Source organism: Podarcis filfolensis, assembly GCF_964270895.1.
Source record: "Podarcis filfolensis genome assembly, chromosome: 17".
NCBI lineage: Eukaryota > Metazoa > Chordata > Lepidosauria > Squamata > Lacertidae > Podarcis > Podarcis filfolensis.
Genome location: NC_139621.1, coordinates 27,431,896 through 27,443,949, shown reverse-complemented (window position 1 = coordinate 27,443,949; position 12,054 = coordinate 27,431,896). Strand labels below are relative to the sequence as shown.

General features: G+C 42.4%; 1 long non-coding RNA gene across 1 annotated transcript; it reads left to right on the top strand.

Annotated features, from left to right (window-relative positions):
* Positions 1 to 363: 363 nt before the first annotated feature.
* LOC310752372 lies at positions 364 to 8,397 on the top strand. Its single transcript, XR_014542922.1, has 3 exons — positions 364 to 598; positions 7,229 to 7,297; positions 8,104 to 8,397. It is a non-coding gene; the product is annotated as an uncharacterized lncRNA (long non-coding RNA).
* The last annotated feature ends 3,657 nt before the right edge of the window (positions 8,398 to 12,054 follow it).

Below are 12,054 nucleotides of genomic sequence, written 5' to 3'. Positions count from 1 at the left end.
TGCCTCTGGTCCCGCTCCTAAAAGGTTGCCCAGAAGGGAGTGTGACCCTTCGACTGAGAAGGGCTAGGAAGCAGCTGTGTACAAAGACATCCATTGGCGCAATATACATTGGCCCATCTAGCAGAGCTGCACTTGCCAGCAGTGGCTGTCTACAGGTCCAGACAGGGGATATCCCAATCTTACCTGGAGATGCTGACTTTCAGTCTGTAAACCAGATGCTCTACCAGTGATCTATGGCTGCATATATCCTCTTGATTTATCACCTTTTAAAAGTATTTTTATTTAAACAAATGGGTCTTCAGAAACTAAACTCATTATAGCATTCTAATATATAAAAGATCAAAGCCTGTTATATTTACAGCTCTCATCCTTTTCCTCCAAGCTGTTGTGGCTGTTTAAGGCCTACGACACCAGCTGCTTCCGCTACCAACCACTCTCCTTTGCCATGGTATTCCTTCTGCAATGCTAAGTGTTCTTGGACACGACGCAGAAGACAGAGATAGGTGGCAGCCTGGAAATGTACTGTAGGTCATGCTGGGCCCTGCATCATTTTTTCACTGGTTACCTGGTGGACACAGAAGCCTTTCTTCAAATTTTGGTAAGCTTTCATCTCCTGGTAGTAGAGGTCGCCTTGCACAGAATGGGAGCTTGCACAACAGGTACAGAGGGGTGAGCCCAGCACCACCATCTTGGCCATCACAGCAGTCTTCTGTCTGAAAAAAGATTCCCCACCCCCTGCTGCAGAAGAATCCAAGTTGTTCCCCCCTCACAACCACTTGGATCCAAACGTTTTCCCAATTTCCCATGATGTCAGAGACCAGGCTGAGGAGAGCTACTCCAATGAGGAATTTTGGGGGCCTCCCCCTCCCTCTGCTCCTGAAGCTGCCCAGGAGCAGTGGAGCAGCATAGATTTGGAGCAGTGGTTTGCAGAGGGGCATAGTTCTGAAGACAACAGCTGGGCAGAACTGAGTGGGGAACAGCTAGGAGGAGAAGAACAGGGAGAGAGAGAATTAACAGACTCCCTTTCACTGGAAAGTGTCCCAGCGCTCAGTCCAAGGTCAAAGAGAGCAGCTTAACGTAGCTACACAGAAGGCCAAATGGTTGCAAGATCAAGTTGCCAGATGAGGACTTCACGGGGGTGACTGGGGGGAAGTGGGAGGAAACCCTAATTGGGAGCACCTTTCCTCCGAGATGGAGTCTTTGTTCTTTCACTGTGAACATTAAAAATCTCTTTAACTGGTAAGGGACTATTTTCGCTTTGTTTTGCTTATCCACAGCAAAAGGGAGGGAGGAAGCCATTTCCTTGAAGCCTGACACATACACAGGCTGTGCTATTGGCTCTCACACCCTCCAGTTCCTGGGATCAATATAAGACATTTTTTCTTGAAGTACACAAATGCCCGCTTTCCACCAGCTTCATTTATTTATATATACCTTGGTTCACAATAAAAAAATCTTTTTTAAAAGAACAAAACTCCCACAATTTTCAAAATGTACAGATTAAAAATATACTAAACACAGCAGGATCACCTTAGAACAACAAACTCTGCCAATATGAAATGAGTAATTGCAACCCATTTTTCTTGGCCTCTGTGCTATGAAGATGCAACAAGAAGTTTGTTCAAATGAAAGCATTGCATGCTAATTATTTTATTTTATTTTATTTTTATTACTCTTCCGCAATACACACATTTTACTTTTGCCAAAAATGTGGGCAATATTTATTGCTTATTGCAAAGAGTCAGAAGGGAGAACTATCCCAATTGATTTTATATATATTACCTCTGCTTTGGGTGCCAACTTCTTTTTTCAATCTCCTATCCTAGATCATATAGTTCTAAAAGAATGCCCTTTCGGTGCCAGACCACCACTTAATTTTGTTCAAAATCCTCATAATCAAAGATTGCAATAAATCAATAAGGTTTATAATAACATTTTATTCTAAGAGTAGAGCCTGAAGGTGGGGGCAGCTACACAATGTAATTGTGTTAAGGATTATTGGGACAAGGTGATTCCTCAGAAATTGCTGTGGCAGCATAAAGAGGCCCGTGATCATAAACCACACAGTTCACACATCAGCAAAGTTTAAGTACTCGCATCCAGAGTACACACATTTCTCACAAATGGTCTAACCGGCACTTAGGCTGTATGAGAGAGGTATAAGAAATCACAGGTTAACCCAGATGGGGAGAAATTCAAATCTGTTCACATTTAAAGGCAAATCTACCTAATTTGCCCTTTTTGAAACAATCCGAGAACCAAAATACCGCAATCCTTAGAAATTCGCACTTTGCCGAATTTTGCAATGCAGTGCTCTAGTCAAGTAATGTGTACAAGAAAGTGTGCTAGGGTAAAGTTCAGATAAAAGTGCATCTATTAGTGCCAAGAACATACAAAATACATTGTACTGGGGAAAATTGCTTTGCAAAAATGTGTGTGAGAGGGGAAATTACAAACAAATGTGTACGTTATGAAAAATCTGCACTAAAATTCTGCTCAATTTTCATGTGAAGAATGGAATTTAAGATTGGAAAAATGAGAAACTGTGAAAACAATGAAATTGAGATATTCAACCATTTCTGTCCTGCAGAAGCTGGAAAGTTTATTGAGATGGTCCATTTTGTTTGTTTAGTGCCTCTTTGATGTGCTTCGAAATGCATGGCATGTAGTACACATTCATTAACAAATGACAAGGTCTCTTTTAAAGAAACCAGTCCCTGAATTCTATCTCTTGGTCATTTTTAGCAGGGCCATATATCCTACTTTAGAGAGGCCAGTCCTCTAACTGAAGGAGTCTTCTGTTTGAAGGATTGTTCAGTCCAAATATAGTTATAGAAATTATGAATTTGGGAGAATGAACCAATTGACACCTAGACAGCTGAGTATACACAGAGGTCAATCTCTGTGTGGCTTTGAGTTCCAGGCTCCCAGGTCCTAATCCAACATTTCATCTGTTACATGAAACAAGCTCAGGACAAATATCTGTTCCAATAAATTCTCATCATGTATGCTATAGATGTTGTGTGCCTTTGTAGGCCAACTTTCCATATTGAGAAGGTTTCACTTTGTTTAAGCCTGGCTGTTTATAATATCTAGGCCATTGGTTGAGACAAATTAATATTTTCAAGATTATTTTTTCTTTTCAACCATAAAAGATTTCATCTAGTGCTCACCTGAGAGATCCTTTTAAAAAATAAATCTGGGGAAACTGATATAAAATCTCCCTCCCGCTTATCTTGCTGTTACAGACCTTGTTAAGTTCACGAGCAGATTTTTATTGTTGTTTTTCTAATCTGCTTTAATGGCACTCTTCCCACCTTCAATCTTCATTTTTTCTGATGTGGCAATCTCAGTAACTTCACAGAATTGCATCCGCTTATTTGTAAGGCACCTGGAGTGATCAAGGGATTGGAGCATATTTTCTTTGCTAAAGTAACTGCAAATGTTTGAGAGAAAAAAAAGTCTTAAGTGAGTATATGACACTTAAAATCTATAAAATCATGAGGTCTATAAACAGAGTAAATGATTTTCTCTCTCTTGTGCCACTAGTAAATCTCAATGATCAAGAAGTTTCATTAAAGATAATTGCATTGCAATGCATTTTACATTTCTTCTCCTCACTTTGACAATGGATACAGGAGTTGAGGTGGTGTGACCCCACCACATGTTGTTGGACTACAACTCCCATCATCCCTACACAATACACATTGGGGCTCAGACAGGAGTTGGAATCTAGCAATATCTAGAGGGCCACAGGTTCCTTACTTTGGCTTTGAATGTTGATTTACCTTCTTAATTTCTATACCAAATTCCATTTGGTTATCTCTGGGCTGGAGCGCTTGTGTCACAGACCAGCACAGGCTATTTCAGAAGTTTTAGGCCTTACTTTACACTGTTAAGTAGAACTTGTAGTGATTCTGGGGAAATGATTGGCAGTAGGTTCATGATTGAAAACAGAAAGTACTGACTTTGACTAAGCAATAGAAGAAGAAGAAGAGTTTGGATTTGATATCCCGCTTTATCACTACCCGAAGGAGTCTCAAAGCGGCTAACATTCTCCTTTCACTTCCTCCCCCACAACAAACACTCTGTGAGGTGAGTGGGGCTGAGAGAGACTTCAAAGAAGTGTAACTAGCCCAAGGTCACCCAGCAGCTGCATGTGGAGGAGCGGAGTCGCGAACCCGGTTCCCCAGATTACGAGTCTACCGCTCTTAACCACTACACCACACTGGCTCTCAATAGAGAAGAAATCAGACACCTTACCAACAGGTGCCTGAACACATAAGAGATGTGGCTGGCTAATGGAAAGGTCCCCAAAAAGAAGGTCTCTCTAACTCCACACAATACAAAGGTCTTCCAGATTTCTAATACATCTGTTCTGTTGACTTGTTGTAGACAAACTCATGGAGGAGTGGTGAAGTGGTGGCTCTTAGCCATGCCAAATAAATGCAGCCTCCAAATCCATAGACCAAGGGTGGGGAACCTGTGTCTCTCCAGGTGCTGGTTACAGCATCAATCATTCCTTAATATTGGTCATTCTAGCTGGGGCTGCTGGGAGTTGGAGTTGCGTGTCGAGGTCCCCAGGGCCATCCCAATAACTCACACATCACATAGAATTTTTGTTTAAGGTTTTTGGCATAATTTTGGCCACAACTTTATTAAAATAAAAAATGTGAGTGGTTGCTTAGGCATTGGTTGCGACTATCTGCCCCCACCATGGGGGACAGACTGATATTCCGCACGATGCGAAAGTCAGAAAAGGGGAATACACTTGGGGGTAGTGACGGAGCAGGGAAGCTGCCCTCAGCCCTCCCCAAATGCAACCAGGAGCTCATTGCTATGGCCCGAGCCCCCTTGACAGGGTGGACAAGCAATAGTTAACCCCCAATTCCTTTAACGGAATCCCTTGCAGCAGCAGCAGCAGCATTAGAGGGGCAGGCACAGCCAATCCATGCCCCTCAACCAACCAAACCATAAACCAATGCCTAACCGCAACAAGTTGTGACGATTTGCTACGCAGTTGGCAAAAACCAAATGGCCCCAGCCAATCAGCCAGATGGACAAAATTCCTACCGGGCCCCTGCCCCAAGAGCAGATGACCCCATGACAGGCATAGCAAGGTCAAGCGAACATCCCTAATTCTAGGGAGGGGGGGACGGGCAATCCGATGCATGGGTGAAAAGAGGAAGCCCTAGCCTCGTGCAAGGAGTTTTAGCATTTCTGGCTGTCAATCAACAACTGGCAACATTAACTTCTTCCCAACAACAAGGGAAGCCCAATCACATCAGTGGCCAACTATCAATTAGTCCGCCCCCAAATTTGGAGTGTCCTGGTGGCCCCCACCGCAACTCGTGCTCTCCATGAAGGAGAACACGCTATATCCAAATGACATGCAGAGTGCCATCGGTGCCCCATCCCTGCCATAAGAAGTATAACTCTGAGTACAAAAGGTCCGAGGATATGAAACAGGGCAGCTCTCTGTTTCATCTAGCTTCACTTCTGAACTTTGTGGGGCATCTGGTTGGCCACTCAGGTACCATGTGAGGTCAGATGGACCCTTGGTCTGATCTAGTTCTTTATGTTCTTAGCACAGCCACACTGGCTTAGTTTCATACACTTCATACTTCTTTGTCCCTTGTCCTGCAGTGTAGAGAGCTATAATCAATATTGTCTATGGGTGCTGTCTGGATTTCAAGATTCCTAAGGTGTTTAGAGGCCTCTGCTTCAGTAATGTACAGAATATTGTACGGCGGCAGTAACCATCTGCATTCATGTATAATCGCTCTGTCAGGTAATATCGGTAAAGGCTGCACTCATGGCACTTCAAAGACAGTATTAAGTATTTATTGGCATTGTCATTGGCAGCATCAATCTTTGATGATGTCTCATACTCATAAAATTCCATTTAAAGCTGAGGCGCACAGTAGCTCAGTGCAGGTCTCCATTAAAAATGCAATTCCAGTACTTTGCATTTTTTTAAAAAAGCCTACTTCTGTGGTGTATGGTCTGGATTGATTTAAGCTGTTGCGAATCAGGAAGACCTGTTTGGATTCCAAGACAGATTGTCAGCTTGATCCTAAATACACTGATAGTAAATGCCATTAATTTTGGTTGTCCTTTCCATATTTATTTATTTATTACATTTAAACCCCACCTTTCCTGAAGGAGCTCATGGTTCTCCATCTCCCCCACTTTATCCTCACAACAACCCTGTGAGGTAGGTTAAGCTAAGAGATGGTGACTGGCCCAAGGTCATCCAATGAACTTCATGGCTGAGTAAGGACTAGAACTATGGTCTCCCACATCTTAATTCAACTCTCTAACCACTACACCACACTGCTCATATGGAACAGCCTGATGTAGTGAGGGAGCTCTGTAGCTGCAATGCTAATAATAATAATAATAATTTATTATTTAAACCCCACACATCTGACTGGGTTTCCACAGTCTCTCTAGGCAACTCCCAACAGAATATTAAAAACACAATAAAACATCAAACATTAAAAATTTCCCTAAATAGGGCTGCCTTCAGATGTCTTCTAAAAGTCAGATAGTTGTTCATTTCCTTGAAATCTGATGGGAGGGCATTCCACAGGGCAGGCGCCAATACAGAGAAGGCCCTCTGTCTGGTTCCCTGTAACCTCACTTCTCACAGTGAGGGAACCGCCAGAAGGCCCTCAGTGCTGGACCTCAGTGTCTGGGCTGAATGATGGGGGTGGAGATGCTCCTTCAAGTATATTGCTATGAACATTTACCCAGGAATAAGCCCCATTTTGTCCTTACTATTTACTGTTCATTGGATGACTTGCCCAACCTTCTCCATAAAATTTCAGGGCAGGTCTCAACAATATGGAAATACAATATTCAGAAGTTGGCATGAGTAGGATTGCCCAGTGTTGTGCAAATGTATGCAGCCAATGCAAGTGTAGCCAGCCAATGCAGACCTGGATGCAAAATCTTTATTGCAATATTTATCCAGGTACCATTGAATCAGCTTGATGCACACCAGGATATATATTCCATGTTGGAGCCACCAACAGGGAATTTACACGTCTAGCCATGCTGTATCCAACCCACAGCTGAAAATGAGTCATTTGGGTTATCCAGCATGGTTGGTGTTGACTAGAATGAGTTTGGTCCCTCTGAGATTCCATGAAGGGAGGAAGTCTGTGACTGACTTGCATCTCTGTCACAGAACCCTTATAATGCTATTTCTGTTGTTACGCAGGGACAGGAGACAAGACACAAAACAGCAATATCAAAATAATTTGATTGATCAGTGAGGAGCTAGCTCTTGGTGAGTATTGCCACCAATATGTCCTTCAAAGATTAGTTTTGAATTAGATGAAACTTCTGAGGAATTTCAAGAACAGCCAACAGAGATTCCCTTTGGAGCAAAGCGTCTCAAAGAGGCATGCTTTATTCTCTCACCTCTCCCTACTCTAGCATATCTCCAGGGAAACCCTGTGAGATGCATTAGTTTGAGAGATGGTGACTGGTTCATGATAACCCAGTGAGCTTTATGGCAAAGTAGAGATCTGACCCTGGGTATCCTCAACCTGAGTCTAGCACCCTAACCACTACACCACACTGCCTGTCTTATCAAAAGAGTTTTGATAAAATTAGTAGGAGTTATTAGGCATGATGTCACCAGCCAGGTGATGGTGTGTGAGAGACTAGTAACCAAACCTCATTTGTTTGCTGCTAGTATTCCAAGGGCCAAGATCAGGAATAAGATAGTAAGCTGGAACTTCCTTTTACATATTCCTGGCATCCATTAAAAATAGCTCCACATTCTACTAGAAGAAAAGGATTGGATTTTCCCCACCCACCCACTTTGCAATGATTTTTAAAAAAAAAGAAAAAGAGGGGGAGAGAAAATAAACAGGTTGGCATCTAGTTGTATTTTATGTTGATATGTAATTGTGTATTCATTAGGAAGATGATTTTCTTGTTGATGTTTTCTTAAGTATTGATTTTGGTATTTGATTAAGGCAGTTAATCTTAAAATTACCATGCTTGCTCTTATCCCATAAATGCAGTTATATCACAGTTAATCTGAGAATTTAGATGGAAATTTTCTCTCTCTTTCTACCTTTTTAGGAGGCAGTATATTCTCTTCTTGACATCTATGAAAATGGACCGGACTGGTTGAAATTCTCCTTAGAAATTAACACAGGGTGCCCAATGCCATGGTCTTAAAAATGACAGTAACTGCTGGTAGCAGAGAAGAATTATTATAGCACAGTAATTAGAAATGTTACTAATGATCCAGAGTCCCACAGATCGAATCTCAGCCCAGCCATGAACCTCCAAACTGGCCTTAGACTAGTGATGGGAAGTTGTTTTTGAAATCCAGTAGCCCCGGCCAACATGCTCTGTGACTGGGAAAAATAAGAGTTAGGCATTTGCACCCAGGGCCGGTCCTATCATTAGGCAAAAACTAGGCAGCTGCCTAGGGCACAGGCCTCAAAAGAGGGCAGTACTGACCTTTGAGGGGCACATTTTTATAGAGATTCACAAGATTATTCAAAATGATTTGTGTGCTGAAACATTTTCTTTTGTATTTCAGAAAAATAATCAAATATTGTTGCATTACTTTTCCTTTCAATGTAAAATACATTTAGCAGTTTCAAGTGTTGTGCTTTTCATTTTTTTCTACAATGAATGGGGTTTTGTTGGCACAGCCCTACAAAATACTATTTTAATATGTATCTCAATATGAATTTCTACATTGATTTTTAATAATGCAATAATGGAATGGAATTGACATAAGGATAAACACATGTGGAATTAGCATGGATCATAAAGGGACTGATGCATCTATCCCTTTGGTTACAAAAGGATTAAATAGGCCCCGGAATTGGGCGAAAGGAGAGGTGAGGCAGTCAGATGAAATGGTAACCCTAAGTAAAACCTAGGTGGAACACATTAAGGGAGAATGGTATCAAATTAATGTTGGTACATATGAAGAAAGCACCTGATGGCTGGAGCTCACATTGTTGTTTTTGTTGTTTGCAATGATACATAAAAATACAAGGAAAGGAAAGGAGGTTTCAAGATTAGAACCACTCCAGATTGTTGGTTTTTATAGGCAAGCTGTGTAGGTTGTTATCTTCAGATCTTAGATTACTCTCTCTTCTCAATTGTATGCTTGGTGCTTGTTTTCCTCTCCTCCTGCTGTTGACCTAATGCATTGTGGCAATGTTGGATTTCATACCCTTTAAAGTTTCTCTCTTCCCCCTCCCTTCCAAGTGAGCTTCGCTTTGATATAAAGTGAACTGGGCGATTTCCCCCACAGACGCACTGAGGATTCTCTTCTCCAGAAGATGCTGTAAAGACTTGAGCTTGAAGACAATTAAACATAATAACCATGTAAGCCTGAAGCGCGAACACTTCCCTTGAATAAGTCAAAAGCTGTCTTGATGTTTCATTTATACCCATCGGTAAAAGAGGCACTGCAGGAATGATGAAACCTAGGAGTTGATTGGAATAAGAAATATACAAACTGGATTTTTAAAAATCCATTGTTAAGTGAGAGGTGAAGAACAGCAGTAGAGGTAAAATCCTCTAACAGCCAGGTTTGGATATTTCAAATAGGCTATATTGTTGCCTATCCTGTATTATACAGGACAGGTGACAACCCTAGTTTTGTGCTTCTCTCTGTGTCTTGAGCTGAGTCTTCTTCTTCTTCTTTGGCGATCACTCGTAGCCGAGTAAGATTGTCTTCCATAAACACAGTTTTAACGATGAGTCTGTAAGTACCTGTGGAGGCCAATTCTGGACCCACACATCCTTCCATAGTGGGGACAGGTTCCTGGGTGGGAGTTGATCACGGTGTGGATTTGCCAAGCGTGCCTTCCTCTTAGCACATTTCTCCCTTGCGTTCTGAGTTTGGGTGCCTTCAAAGTCCATGACACCTTTGGTAAAGGCTGTTCTCCAACTGGAGCACTCGCAGGCCAGTTTTTCTCAGTTGTCGGTGTTTATACTATATTTTTTTAGATTTGCCTTGAGACAGTCTTTAAACCTCTTTTGTTGACCACCAGCATTATGCTTTCCATTTTTAAGTTCGGAATAGAGTAGTTGCTTTGGAAGACGATAATCAGGCACCCACACAACATGACCAGTTCAATGAAGTTGATGTTAAAGAATCAGTGCTTCAACACTGGTGATCTTGAGTTGAGTAACAGCTAGGGATAGGACTGGTTTCATCAATGTTGTGTTTGGTCTAGGAAAAGCCTGTCATATGGCAAGTGGGACAATTTTAAAATATATATATATATTTAAAAACGATTTTAAAAAAATATGTAAAAATTCAAAAAAGCCCCCAAACAGCCTCAACCAATGTCATGCATCTCAAAACAATAGCAGCACATGATTCAAATGGCTGCAGTGGCTTTCTTTTCTCTGGTGTGCAGAAGCGGAATTGGCGAGGCGAGAGTTGCTGCTCTCCCTCATCAACCCTTCAGCGTCTGCTAAGGAGAGGTTTCCAAGCGGACCTTGTGGCCAGCAGCAAAGGCTGGGAGTACCCTAAAGGAGGGCTGGGGGCACCTTTCCAGCAGCCGCCACCTCCCCTTGCAGCTCTAGGGTGCAAATCACCGGCGCCCCACCAACAACAACATAGAACTTGGTTATATTTTCTGAGAATCCTCTGGAAAAACAATCTCTCAAAGGACCTGTTAATGGCATTTTACCATTGTACTGTGGAGAGTGTATTAACTTATGGTCTGTGTGTGTGGTTTGGGAGCTGCACGGTCAGGGAAAAAACAATGCTGTCCAGAGTTGTAAAGACTGTGGAGAGAATAATTGGGTGCACTCTTCCCACCTTGGATCAAATCTATGCTTCCAGCTGCAGAGATAGCGCAGGATAGTGTGCACTCCAGAAATGATCTCTTTCAGCTTCTGCCTTCTGGAAGAAGGTACAGGGTTATAAAGACTAGGACTAGCCACCTGAGAAACTGTTTCTACCCAAATGTGATTTTGGTTTTAAACACAGTGCAGTGTAAAGAGTCTCTATGGGAGTATATTGTATTTAAAAATAGGGTATCAGAGTTTTTAGGGGGCTAACCAGGTTGAGATAGCAGGCTTGTTGGGTTTTGAATGTTTTATGTAGATTTTTCAATTTTGTTGTTCTGTATGGGACAATGACAATAAAGATTATCGTATCGTATTGTAACTCCTTGCACGTTGCTATAGAGAGAGGTGTGTTTGTGTGTAGTGGGGGGCAGCAAACCCCTCCACTAACTGTGCTTCTTCAGGCCAAGCCTCCCCCTCTGCTAACAGGCTGTGGGTGGGTGTGAGTGTGCAAGGAACTGGTGTGGAGGAGAAGCATCACAGGCTCTCATTGGATGTGCGCACAGCTAGCCAGACTGCTTACATTCCCAACACTGCCCGATCTTCTCTGCACTGGAAGCCTGAGGCTCCATCTCCCTTGGCATCCAGCACCATACAGAATTTGACCTATTCTTTAGAATGTCTGCAGCTGAACCCCATGGTGCTTACTGTCACTCACCCGGTGTGAGCAATAGGTGTTCATATCTGGTGGGTGTGAGTAGATGTGAGTCAGTCTCAGCATGAACCCTCTGGCTTCTAAGCATACAAAATAAAGAGAAATGATTGCTAAAGGAGGAGGCTGCATGCCTATTGATTCCCTCAAGGCCAAAATGTGTTGCTTGTAAACAGCATTTTAGAGGTAAAATGGAATTCAAGCTAGGATTTTCAGTCTGGTTGACAGCATGCGGAGCTCTGATAATGACGATGACTATGCGGTCTGAGTGCAAGCCTGAAGTTGGGATTGCTTCAAGGCTCGTGCAGTAATGAAAAATTAAATTAGATGGTGGTGGTGGTGCTGATTTTCTGTGTTTCCATCAAAATGCAGAGTTTTTCTTTAAGTGTTATAAACAAAGTGTGTAGCTGACACTTCTAATACAGTGGTACCTCAGGTTACATACGCTTCTGGTTACATACGCTTCAGGTTACAGACTCCGCTAACCCAGAAATAGTACCTCGGGTTAAGAACTTTGCTTCAGGATGAGAACAGAAATCGTGCTCCGG